We start from the raw sequence: 13,144 nt of genomic DNA on the forward strand, positions 1-13,144 counted from the left end.
TTAATAAGCAAGGGTCAAATCATGAATCCCCCCTTTGGGTGGAACCGTCGCAGCACTGTTTCCATGCCTTGGGTGCCAACTGCCAACCCCAGGCAACCTCAAAAATAACGGGGGTCATTCCCATTTCCCATAGAAGCCTAGTCAGGCACAATTCTACCTCGACTCAACCTGTTGTGGAAAGCTAGACACTGAGCATATTTATATTCTCCGGCGGTACTAGTACCAGTTCAGCATGCACCTCTTGAATTGTCGACCCCGGCCCTAGTGTACCTGGGCAACCCTAGTAAGAGGAGGGGTGCAAATAGCTGATAGCATCCTCTAATAGGTGCCCCCTCCAATGCGAAGTACCATTAACTGCAAAACGCACCACCACCCAGTACGAGAGATATCCGGCTTGAAGGGGGAGTTTTCCACCCCCGCATCTTCTTCAGAGTTAAAACTTGACTACTAGGACCCGGTGATCGTGCGAGTATGAGTACGACCCTAGGTCACAATCGATCCGCCACTTGGCTGGACGGTCGTCGGCGCCAGGGAGAACCATGGCTCCTGTGTTCAGAAGTAAAAAGGGGACGGTGGGCATCGCCGCCTCATGCATCCGCGGCGGCCCGCTGCCACCCGTGATCTAATCGGCTGCCTCCCTTAGCTGAGTTAGCTCTTGACTCGATCCTGTCTTGGCTCGGACTCCTCGCGCATGGCTGGGGGAACGGGAGCCCCCCCCCCCCCCCCCCCCCCCCGGCGATCTCGCCGCTCGTAGCTCCGCCTATCGTAGGACCGCCGGAGATGGGCGCTCCGGCCTTCCCGCCGCCGAAGCTCCCTTGTACAGATCCCGGCGCCCCGCCTAGACGTACCTCACGCCGGATATGCATATGCGCGATCGAGCCTCCCCTCCCACCGCCCAAACCGGCCGCGCGGATATTGCGCGCCGGTGCGCCCTCCGTACAGGGACAGGCCCCGGGCGACGGCGGCTATAGGCCGGCAATTGCCAATAAGCCGCCGCCGCCCGGCCCAACCGTTGGCCCCCCCGTAGCGCCAAGCTGCCAAGCTAGCGCCTCACACCGCCGCGTTATATGGTTTCCAACGCCAACCGCGAGGAGGTGGGGTTGTAGGGGGGGCGACCAACGCACCGCAAAGTTGCAACCAGCTGACTCTCGTCGTGACCTTATTAACTTCCACTATACTCACCCCACACTTCATGGGCACACCACCACGTCAACTCCGAAACCAACCGTTACTGCACGTCAATTGCCGAACGGAAATGCAACGCACGAATTTGGGTGAAGCAAATATGCCATCCAAGAGGAAACATGGCTCATTAAATGTACGCTGGAGGAATTCAACACCGAACAAGAAAGTGCCGGCATTCAATCGACCACCCATGGCGTTGCAATTTGTACATTCGCCTCCCCGTTTTGATCCGCCCGGCATTAATGGGTCCACATTCCACATGTGGCACGTCCGCGTAATCCGTGTGATCTCCCGGAGGTAAACCGTCCTCGGCCGATATCATGAAGGCCTGAGACATCTTGGACGATTCGAGACACTACACTTAGTAATCGGCGCCTCCCCTCGTAAGTGGCGTAGTACACTCTGACGTGTAGTCCACAGTTCATCCAAGCGCAGCGAGGATGGTGCGCAACAACACCGGAGCGGAGCGTTCAGGCTATCAGGTACGTGAAGTAGTAAACATATAATGGGGGCCGGACAAATTATCTGGACCGTACGATCAAAATCGGGCGGTTGTAAATAGGCCACGGTATCGTAAATTATTCCTATAGATGGGGCAAAATTTCTCGCTGACGGGAAACGAAAAGATGTGTGAAAAATAGGAACCGTCCGATGACATAGTACTGCCCGCGTGCCGTCCGATCACTCAAAAGCCGGACGTACGTACTACGAGTGAGAGGCACGGTTAGTACGAGTACGCGTATAGTACGAGCTAGGTACGTACCATGTTGCACCATCCGCAGCCTATCGCTCGCCCAACTGCAAGTTGCCCTCGTAGAGATACTACCGGAGTACATAGCCGGCTCACGTTCATTCGGGTATCCAAACACTGTACAATTATCACAGTAGCAGAGAGGCAAAAAGTACGTATGCCTTTCCATTCCCTCCTTCCCACTACCCAATTCGCAACGGATCACAACCCCCCCCTTCCTTCTTCTCAGCTTTCCAAGTACCCTTGCCGCGGAGACCGAGCGCAACAAGACTCAAATCCTCTTCCCTCCCTATAATAGCTCTCTCCCTTTGCCTTGCGGCGCAACGGAGAGACAAAACACGGTGCCATACAATCCCCTTACCATGCAGGCTAGCTCTATACCGCAATGTAAGTATCCTAGTGCTAGACATCGCAACTTGCATGATTGGCCATGGGGTGACGAGCTGGTGCATTGCGAGCCGGATATGGAGCGTCAGGTCGAGCCCCCCGGTGGGTGGCCTGCCTGGAGCCGCTCACTAGTAAACCTTGCTTACTCAGGGTGCCCTAGCGCATTAGGCCCGCTTATCCAATAAAACCACATTGTAAACCCACTTGGTCTAGTGATCTTTGTCCCCACGGCGGTACCTACCGTATTGTGACACATTCATCTTGCATGTGACGTACGGTATTTGCTTGCTTCATACAACCACGGAATCTATGGAATATGATGTAAAACGCACGCGTACTGAACGAAGTCAGCTCGGCGCATGTTGCACGAACACGTGCAACATGTGTGTGATAGACACTTGACCCAAATCCGGCCAACCCACGTACGCGTACACACACACACACACACACACACACACATGCACATGCATGAACATATTTAAAAAAACAACACACCCGAAAAGCCGAACAACCCCAAAGGGTTACAAATCATGTTTTTCATCGTTCCTGCGCTTGTGTAGGCAACTAGAGAAACAGAGAGAGAAGTCTGCCACCGCCAAAGTTGTACAAGGGTCAAAGGGACATCAAAGTAGGCAACTATTTACTATATCATAGCTCGGTACAGTGACTCTGGACTATTGGTGGTAATTATACCTCGGGACTATTGATGGTAATTATACCACATTGTGGTATAATTACCACAAAAACAGCCCAATTTTGTGCATCCAGCACTACTCACAGGGTGGCATGATCATGGGTTTAGCAGTTTGAAAGTGTAGGTTTGTACCCAAAGTTCAGATGGCTGACCGGTCCTGCCCGCCCCCGGACCGTATTGCCCCCGCCGTGGTGCGACTGCCATCATCGAGCAGATTTCGACCATGGGGTTGGGTGGGAAGTAGATTTGACAGCGACGCTCGTGTTTCCGCCCCAAGCCTCTGCATTTCTAGCGTCATATTCTTTGAAAGTAATCTGTGTAAGATTATTACAGCGTTACCGATCACATTTGATTCCTCCTGAGCGAGGGTGTGAGCGTCATGCATGAGCATTCGCACAGCAATCAGCGCTCAAAAACCCACATCTTAGCGCGATCCCCCCCTACGCCGCTGCCACCACCGCTATGGCCGGGACCCCTCGTCCGATTTGTTCTATGTACCCATATAGACTCGCTGTGGACGGGGTTTAGCATTGCTGGGCCGTCCAACATCTTTCTGGGGGTCAACCCGGTGGCGCATCAGGGCGATTCTAGGCGCCGCGGACCGCACGGCCGCAGTTCTGTACCCCTGCCGTTTTTTTTCTTTTTTCAAGACCGGGACGTGCAGCGCTCGCGTCCGACCCCCGCGACCGCATCACCGTGCGTTGCTGCCGTCCGCCAGCGGCCCATCCCCCGCCGCCCGCCACAGCTGCCTTTACCCATGCTCTGCCACATCCTCGTCACTGGATGTGTGCGGATGTGCATGCTGCGATATCTGCGGGTTGTCCGCTGATGCAGCCGCGCGATCTGCAGCTGCCGTCGCGCGACTAGCGCAACCTCGCATTAACTTTTTCGGATTTTATGAAAATTCTACCAAAAATCAGGGGGGCGGGACTTCGGGACCTGTGGTACAAAATCTGTGGTAAAAATACCGTACTACCAATAGTCCCGAGGCACTAGGAAACGTGTGGAGTATTGTAGAATCATATGGTGTGAGCATGGATGAGAGAGCCTTTGTGAAGAACTAGAGGTGCGAGCGAGTCTTGGGTGCAAAAACGGGTAAAGAACCAATTCATTGCACATGGCCCGAGTGGTGACTCCACTATATGCTAGCGTGACTAGGCCGTATACTAGGGCAACTGAAAGTTGGGCGAGCGCGGCTGTTGCGAGCGCAGCTGCAGATGGTGCCAGGACAATTAGTACAAGTAATCTGCCGAATATATATCTCTACTCTCTAGCTACATATGCATATGCGGGGGTTAGGGTACCTACCTATCTACACCTACATGATCTTCGAGCCCCACATGAGCTCGTATAGGAGTACCCTCTAATTGCAGCTAGCTAGAGATTGCTCGTACTAGTACTAGTACCGATCATCGGCAGTCCGGGGCCGGCGTAGGTAGGATCCGTCGTTGGTTGATGCAAAATAGTACATGATCGGACGGCGCCTATTTTTGGCTACCGTTCGACGGCAAGAAAATCTGCCCCATCCATGCAAATAAATAATGATCTACCCTATCGTGGCACATACACGCCCGTCCGATTTCACTCCCATGTCCCATAAACCTTACCCGCCCCCCCCCCCCCCCCCCCCGGCCCACCATATGTTTTCTAGTTCTCACGCAACATCCTCGCCGTGCTTGGATTGGCAGTAGCCACTAACCTAAAGCCGGCTGCCGGCGGGCACGAACCGTGAGGTATCCGTACCAGAACTGCTGCGTGCGTTCCTCTTGTTGATTAACATGCTGTCAATATTACAATTATCCAAGCGAGGATGGTGCGCAAGAGCACCGGAGCGGAGCGTTTATCCGTACCGGTACTAGTGCGTGCGTTCCTCTTGTTGATTAACATGCTGTCAATATTACAACTATCCAAGCGAGGATTGTGCGCAAGAGCACCGGAGCGGAGCGTTCAAGCTAAAGGTGCGTGAGTAGTAAACATATATTGGGGACCGGGTAAAATTTTTGGGCCGTAGGATGTAAATCGGGCGGTTTAACATATGCCACGATAGGGCAGATTATTCTTATAGATGGAGCCAGATTTTCTTCTTGTCGAACGGAAATGGTAGCCACAAATAGGTGCCGCCCGATTGAGATTTCCACACTGCGAAAAGGCCGTCCGATCATCCGATATGAGTACTCGTATAGTACGCGCAATTACGCGTATTATACGCGCTAGGTACGTACCCTCGCACCATCTGTAGCCTAGCGCTCGACTAACTGCAAGTTGCCCTCGTGCCCTATGCATATGCATGGGCCCATTGATTAGCTATGACGGGATCTCGCTACACATCAGCCGGGGGCCCGCGGTCGCGGGGAGGGAAAGCGACCGTATAGAACCAGCACATGCCGGAGGGGTGAATGAACAGTAGCTGTAGCCGCCTAGACAAAGTATGATGCAACCACGAACTGCTAAGACGTTGGGTCCAGTGGCCGACCCGGTGGGCTACGCCTTTGGGGGGTCATGGTACGCCGGCCAGGACGGCGGAACCCGCAGAGCACCCACACGTACGTACCTCTTTTAGCGAGCTCGCGCCTCGCGGAGCAGGGCGTGGAAGTGAGCACCGATGCGGCCCCCTTCTTCCATGACCGCAGGGACGAGGCGATGGCGCTGGGGAGCTATGGGGGAGGCAGAGGAGCTGTCGGCTGACAAGTTCTCCTTTTCTTTTCGAGCCACGGCGTGGCCAGCCGGCCGGGTATGAGGCATGAGCGTTGTCGTAGGTTGCAGTACTCGTCTTGGTAAAAACGCCTACGATGGAGCCATCCATGAGGAGGTGCCGGCCGGGACCACAACAACCAGTTCACAGCAGTTATCTGTTATCCCTTGTGTTCCTCGGACAGGAATTGCCCGACGGTGGACGGAATTGATGGTTGTACCGATACAGGTACTTGTAGTCATTCCCGATACAACTTCTTGGTGACATCGCGATACTAGGAGACGTGTAAATACGAATACTGCCATAAATTTGTAAAATACTTATACGGTGGGTGGACCCCCCCGGTACAGCCCCCTCCGCCCCCAACATGGCACAAAGCAGACAACTTCCTAGACTAAAATTAACGAGGAGCTAGATCCCTGATCGGTCTGTGAAAACCGGACACCTAGTTGCAACTATTGCACCGGAGACAATTGTAATGATTGCTGCGATCAAGCACCGCGGCAACAACTGCCTTGGCAAGTGGTTCCACGAGCAATACGCGAAGTCGTCGACGAACAAAGATTGAACACGAGTGTCCTGGGTATCGGATGGCATCGGGAGCTACGTTTTGCTTGCAAACATATACGGAAGGCAGCTCCGTGTAAGACGTGAGCCTTAGGTGCCCAACATCAACTTTTTCAATCGTCGGCCAAGTATTCATCGCCACGTGAGGACGCGCTAACCCCCGCATAGGCATAGGCGAGCATGTTGGGACTTTCCATGAACTTTTGGGGCTGAAGGGCGGCAATTTCAACCTTGTTTCGAACATGCATACTCCCAAAAACTACCTTGGGGGGGGGGGGGGGGGGGAATGGTGTTTAATTACTACCACAGTGGTTCGTGAATGACAACAATGTGGGAAATATACCATTTTTGGTAGATCACTTTTTCGTAATACCGTATCCACATTTATACTGCCGAAGTATCGCATTTACGTCAAGTATGGAATTCGAGAACAAATGGTATCGGGTTTGACTACACTCCTGACCTTGTAGTTCAAAAGCTTGATGTCCTCTGTGCAGGCTCCTCAATCGAGGTCCGAGGAACAAGGCACGAATATATTAGGTGGGCAAGCCCAACATGTTGGGCGTGGCAGGCGAACCCCATGGGACAGCGGGGACATGGCGCTCTTCTAGCGCCTCATCGTGATGCTCGGGGTGCAGACCAAGCTGGCTCGGTATCACCATCAGATACATCGTGATACTATCAACATCAAGGGAACCATCGGACAATGACAATGCTACTTGATACCATTTCCCTACCATCGATACCATCAGATGACCGAAGCTTTACCATCGATACCATCACGTCCGATCCGTCGCTGAACCATCGATACCATCATATGCCCGAAGCTAATTTACCATCGATACCATCACCAATCCGTCGCTGAACCGTCGATACCATCACCAGTCGGCCGATGAACTATCAATACCATCACCGGTCACTTGCTGAATCATCGGTACCATCACCCGATCGTCGCTGAACTATCGATACCATCAGGCAGCTAACGGCACCACGATACCATCAACTATCGGACACGCAGTTGTGACACAGTACGCAGGACGCACCTCGCCTAAGGGATAGATTACAGATATGACACCCAACTATCACGTTGATATTGATGTTGATGGTGCCATCAGGGGTCGATCATGATGTTGATGTTGATGGTGCCATCATAGGCTGATGGTGATTGTGATGGTGCCATCAAAGGCTGATGGTGATTGTGATGGTACCATCAGTGTTTCCGATAGTGATCTTGATTCTTGATGGTGCTATCGATATTGGAATAGTGATGGTGCCAGAGCCAAAATATCGCGATGGTGATGGTTCCCAAGCTAGACTATCACGATGGTGATGGTGCCAAAGCTAGACTATCACGATGGTGATGGTGCCAAAACCAGACTACCACGATGGTGACGGTGCCGAAATTTCCGTGATACCGAGCCTTGGTGCAGACCACATGAGGGGCAAGAGTGAGGAGTGTGGTGTGTGTCGAATGTCACGTGAGCGACGCTGCCGCGACCAGAGTGCGAATCAAAGTATAAGCTCAGATGTTGGGGGAGGAGTTGACAAGGTCAAAAAAGGTCCGTGAGGAGCCAAGGCATCAGCTATCGGTGCACTATGTACTCCTGCTTAGGTAGTTACTACAATACCTGCCTCCACAACCTCTAGCTCCACAGAGAGACAGAGAGAGAGTGTATATTGCAGGGAGGGGCTATATATACTGCTACCGCCGTTGACGTCCTGAAAATGAACCAGGTTGGAAGCCTAGGACGTTTACCTTTTACCTATATATATTGTACTAGAGTACTCGCGCTAGGCCACGAGACTAGCTACAACCGTGGATTTGTATCCGTATTTAGCTGAGAATCATATGGTGTGATCAGTTTGAATGTATGTTCGAGTATGTATGTTATGTGTGTATGTAGCTAGCAAATCTATCTATCTATCTATCTATCTATCTAGCGAGCAAATGCATGGTTCGTCCATGCCAATAGCTTCGTCCAAATTATATAGAGGACATTCCCAATTTCGGGCACCGTGTTAAGTACGGAATCTGTGGGACACACGGCTGCCGCCGGCCGGTCACCGTGTATAAACACTGTGAAACCGCGGCTCCCGCCGCGGGCACCGCGGACAGCCTGTTCACCACCAGGACAACTCGAGGTCAAAGCCTGGACCCGTCCTGAGATGGTGTGACGGCTGGTGGTGGCTGTCGGCATATGTCTGACGATGTCCGATGATGGCCGCCGTGCCCCAAGCCGCCTAGTGGCAGTGGGATGATTTCATAAGACAGTTGGGGGTCCAGCTCTAGCCTAAGTCAGCTAGGCAGCGGCGGCCATCATCGGACATCGTCGGACACAATACACATGCCGACAGCCCTTGCCAGCCGTCACACCATCCCAGGACAAGTTCAGGCTTTGACCTACAACTGTTAGAGTGGTGAACATCCTGTCGGCCATGCCCGCGGCGGGCGCCGTGGAGCCGCAGTTTCACGCCTCACGGTGTTTACGGCGGCTGGGGGCTGTCGTGTGTCCCACAAGTTTTCACCGGGATAAAACTGTGGTTATCCAATGGATCGGGAAATGGGAATGTCCTCAACATGAACCGGCCGTGCCAATTTTGTACGTCTCAACAAAGCTGAATTACGTGGATGGTATCGTTGGAAAGCCCTTTTTGGGGGGCTTTCAGGAAAACCATAACACATGTACGAGGGTTTCCTTGTATGTATGCAAAGTTCGATGAGGCCCAGTGCCGAATGCCGATGGGCATGGCCGGTTGATCTGAACACGCGTAGCTCGGCATCGGCCACGACGTTTAACCATGAAACATCCCAACGTCGATCACGGATGTCAATTCTACATGTACTATTAGCGACGTCGATTATACATGTACCTGCGCTAGGATTGCGTTGGTCGCTGCCCCATGGTGGCCCAAAGCGTCGTGCGCGTCGATCATGCGCTTCGGCGGCTTCTTGTATAGTACCATATTCAATACGGGTGGTTGACGAAAATAGTGCCATTTTTCGTTGAGCCTGAACCTGCAGTGCACATCGCCTTTGACCCCCGCATCAATACTTGGCTACATGCAAGGGTGTGTTGACTCGTTGCAACGCCCTACTCATAAGCTTCATTCTGAGCCAGGTCCTAACCCATTTGCCCTAGTAAGCTGTGCGTTAGTGTCGGTTGGACGAAAACCCCGTCTTGGCTCGCTATATATGTAGCGCTATGTGCGATTACATGTATGCATGTATGTAGTTATGTACGAGAGTTATATGCATGCATGCATGCATGCATGCATATGTGCAAAATGCAAAATATGCGGTTTCGACAAGCTCGGGACATAGGGAGATGGGGCTGGCGTGTATAAGGACATCTAGGCATGGCGTAGACAGGACGGACAGGAATAGGGCGTAAATAATATGAGCAGGTGTGCGTGGGGGTGGTGGAATAGGAATTGGTTGGTTTGCGCGATTCTTATACATGGGAAATAAAAATGATATTCTCGACAATAAGCAATCTGGGAAATTTCCGCGGGTGTGTACCAGTACTCATACTCGTACACAAGTCCGGAAAGATTTCATAGTACGAGTAGGAGTACTCGTACCCTACCCTGAATGGAAAAATTGTACTAGTACTCGTATAAAACAACGGGAAGCACAACCGTGTGCAGTTGTCCGAAAACGCGGGTGCCGCGGAGCGCGTGCAGCAGCCCATCGGTGCGCAGGAGCGAACGACCTCCTGCGCACCGATGGATCGTTGGTACAAGATACATAATAGGATGGGTGTATTTGCATCGCGACGCAATATAAAAACCGTGTGCGGTGGTTGCGTTGCTTCAACGTTCCGTAATTTGCACTTTCGAATACACTCTGGCCCATCTGTTGCCCACTTTCGGGCTTTCAATGCCGTTTTAGAGCCTATAGCACGGCCGCAGCCGATTTACACGATCGTAAACTATAAACTTTAGTTTTACTAAACGCTTCGCACTTCTATATCCCTCGTGCGACTGTTTATGCATTTTCCCTCGTGCTCCGCTGCGCTCGCGATCCGTCTGCTCGCTTCTTTCGCTCCAGGCACGTCCGATTTCCCAGTGCAGCACCCGTTGCACGGCAACGCTCGGAGCTCGTCGCAGCCTCGCTGCTGCACGTCCCGGCTACTGTTCTTGTAGCCGAGGTAGGACGGTATCGGAATTAAGAATGTTAAGAAACTCGCGCCCGTTACCGGTCGAAGCAGACGAAAACGGCATTTCTCCGGTGTTAAGCGATTATCGGATATCGACAACTCGTAGATTGCCTAGACACTTAGTACCTAGACCCCTAAGGGTACCTAGGTTGGTTATAAAATGTCGAGTCGATGCATGAATGCTCTCAATGTGTGTACGAGGTAGATATCTAATGCATGCATGTATGTCTGTTTGTTACGTACGCTCCTCATTAGTAGTTAGGCGAGCTCTACTCGTAGAGGCCGGGCCCTGCCCTTTTCCGGGCCCGGGCCAAACGCCCGGCTAGGTCCGTATCCGTGCGTTCGTCCCTTGTACAGTAGGTAGGTAGGGTACTCATAATAGGGTAGGTAGGTATAGATGGTACCTACTAGAATTATAATGTATTATTATGTTGTGGATACAAAGGTCACGTGCGTACATTCGAGGTACTCATTGAAATGTAGTTTTGGACCCATACTGTGGAGCTTCTTCCACGTAGGTAACATGTGAACCACGTGCCCTATATCAAATTCCCCTCCAAACTCCCCTTCTCTTTAAAATTATTATCAAATCATAATAATAGTAAATGATAATAGTAGTAATAAGCGTCATATAATATATTTGTTTTAATTCTTCTTTGGTAGTACCTACGTAGGTATCATTTAAGATTTAAGACGTCTTCGCTGATCGAAGCTAAGGATCATATAGTACGTTCTTGTACTCGTTCGGTTCATTTAATTTACGGGGCCCAAATTGTCGGAGCTTCCTGGACGGCCGGCACTCCTGCACCATTCATATGGCGCACCGCCATCCGCCGCCGCTTGACAACGGCAAAACGTACACGCTTTTGAACAAGGAGGACCGCCGGTAGTCCGTACTGCCGGAGGTAATGAAATTTGAAGGATCACAAGTTGACAGTTGTACCTACCTACCTACTATGGTGGTTTTTTTTTCACCCCCGCGGTCCGCGGGAGGTACCAATGGTGGTACACCGTACATGGTGTAAACAGCAATGGATGAATGGTGATTCGTGAATGGTGACTTGAGCTGTACTCGTACACACACATGTGGAGCCATTAGGAGTACAGTCCAAAGTACCTAGGTGCCTACTTCCAGACCACTTTCCGTGTTTTAAAATAATATTCTTAGGCTACTACTACTGTTCGCTAAAACTAACTAAAGCTTGTTATTTTCAAAAGTGGCCAAATCGGCCATTGATCCCTACTGTTCGCTAAAACTAACGTGGTACGTTTTCTTCCTAAGTTATTTCGACAGCCTCGGCAGGATCGATGATCCTGTCGAAATAGCGGCTCTATTTCGACAGCCGAAATAGCGCTCCGAAATAGTGGGCCGTCCGAATCGCGCATATGGCATGGCAATTTGTGCCCGCCAGGAGGCCGGATATTGCCCCAAACTTCGCCGCGGATCGCGCGGAACCCCCCGTCCACACCGCGAGACGACACGCACACGCCGATTTCGAATGTTTCAAGGTCGCAATACAATGTAGTAACGTTAGATAGACTAGAGAAGGCTGCGGAACGCGCAGCACGACGCGGTGCGGCGAGCTGTGGGCGGCTGTGCGCTCATACCAGCAGCGCATGCTGCAGTCCCGACAATCGTGGTCGTTGACCGGGGTATTTACGTATTCGCATTCTTACAGTCATTGTATGAATTTTTAATTTGCCTCCAAAAGACCAACACCCCCATTTCCCGGCCCTTGCGTTTGATTTTTCCGGTCCGTATGTACGAGTACTTGGTCTGCCACGTACCCTCTAGAGGCGCCCATGTGATTACTGATCACTGATCACTACTCGTACCACTACTCCCCTGCTCGTACTAGTACTGATCACGGCATCACGCGCTGTTCTATACACACACACACACACACACACACACATATATATATATATATATACGGAAATGTTATATGTATCCAGTGGATACAATCTTAATTGTATCCACCCGGGAACACCGCGGCTCGCGGTCAAGAATAGCTTTATACGGACTACAATATGGCTGCAGTGCAGCAGTGCGTGAAGCTATGCATGCTAGAGCGCTCGCGCGCCTCGTGTCCGGGAGGTACCGGGTTCGAGCCCGGGAGAGGGCAGACGGAGGGACGGGGGCGGCGATAGGACGAGTACACGGATCCTTTTAGGGTTTTAGGTTTTTCGGGTATAGTTCGGTATATTTCGGGGTGGATATGTATCCACTGGATACATATAACATCTCCCATATATATATACTAGGGCAGTCCGGCTCAACACCGGTGCTAGCAACTACAGCACAGTAAGTGCCCTAATTGTCATATCGAACATATAATATATTGGTGGCGGGGTGGGTGGGGGTCCATATGTGGATTATAGACTTGTAAAATTGTATGGATATTCACTCATATGAACCTTTGTATACCTGTAGGTGTATAATATAAGGAATGGTGGTATGGTATATAGTCCATAGCTGGATAATATTATAAAACACGGTATATAATAATATATATTTCAAATAACGTGAATGTTTTAAATCTGTATTTATAAGTGTATATATCATATAAAGATTTGTCGTGGGGTGGGTGGGGGTCCATATGTGGATAATGGACGGGTAGGGCATCGGGGCGGTCATACGTGGAATAACACCCGCGTTATGTAGATGGACGGGCCGGTAGGCCTACCGGTAGGGTAGGTAGTAGGTA

Source organism: Convolutriloba macropyga, unplaced genomic scaffold (genome assembly GCF_964194025.1).
Source record: "Convolutriloba macropyga unplaced genomic scaffold, txConMacr16.3 SCAFFOLD_3627, whole genome shotgun sequence".
Lineage (NCBI taxonomy): Eukaryota > Metazoa > Xenacoelomorpha > Acoela > Convolutidae > Convolutriloba > Convolutriloba macropyga.